The sequence below is a fragment of the Leptonychotes weddellii genome, chromosome 4 (genome assembly GCF_054177405.1).
Source record: "Leptonychotes weddellii isolate Sample4059 chromosome 4, ASM5417740v2, whole genome shotgun sequence".
NCBI classification, from domain to species: domain Eukaryota; kingdom Metazoa; phylum Chordata; class Mammalia; order Carnivora; family Phocidae; genus Leptonychotes; species Leptonychotes weddellii.
In genome coordinates, this window is record NC_138372.1 from 64,842,993 (window position 1) to 64,844,119 (window position 1,127).

Below are 1,127 nucleotides of genomic sequence, written 5' to 3' on the forward strand. Positions count from 1 at the left end.
GGCTGATACGCGGCAGGAGTCTATACTGTCAACCCTACGGGCTGAGAGGGGAGGGAGCTTTCTTCGGAGCCGTTATCAATACTCACTAGCTCCGCAAACGTTTCCTGGATGCCTGCTCTGTCTGTGCCAAACCGAGCCGACCGAGAGGAACGCAGAGAAGGGCACGTGCACGCAGTTGCTTACACGGCAGCCCTGGAGGAGCTCCCAGGCTAGAGAGACCTGTAAACCAGTGAGCACGACTCAGCGAAGGACAATTACTGAGGAATGTCCAAAGAGCTGCTTAGACCCCGCAGCAGGCAGCATTGTTCTGCCACAGGTTCCCACAGAAAATTCCAGAGGTAGGTAGTCAGGGCTGTGGCGATTCTGCTCCACGGCACCCTCCAGCTTGCTGCTCCTCCTGCCCTCGGGTGTGCCCTTCACCTTCCTGGTCCAAAATGGAAGCCATCACACCTTTGTTCCAGGCTGCAGGATGGAAAAGGGGGCAACAGAAAAGGAGTAAAGGACATGTTCTAGATCCCTCCTGCAAAAATTCTTGGAAACTCTCTCATGATTCTGTGCTTACATTCCAGCATCCAGAACTTTGTCACCTGGCCGTATTGGACGGCAAGAAAGACCATACTGTATTAGCAATTGTCATGATTTTAATCAGGAAGAAGGAGAGAACACATTGGGGGCAGACTGTAGTCTCTCCTGCAGGATGCATGGTGGCGGGTGTCCTAGGAAGACACGGGGACGGCTGGGAACCAGGTGGGAAGAACTTGGTGTGGCATGACCAGTAGTTTGGAAGCTGTCGTCCTGGCAATGAGAACGGTCAGGTAGGTTTAAGCGAGAGACAGATGGAAACTGAGCCATGTTTCCCAGGGATCTCCCTGACAGCTGTGCAGACAGGTTCTGGTGGGGTGCTGCTGTGACCCTGAGACCAGTTAGAAGGAAGTTCCCCAGTGCGGGTGAGAGGCAATGTGGGCCTGGAGCAGGGCAGTAACAGTGGGGTGAAGACGAGAGAATGGAGAACAGGAAATGGGGGGGGCGGGAGAGGATGGATCTTGGTGGCAATTAGGAAATGAGGGTGAAGGACGGGGATGGAATTGAGGATGACACTGAGGTTCTCCACTTGAGCAATGTGATAA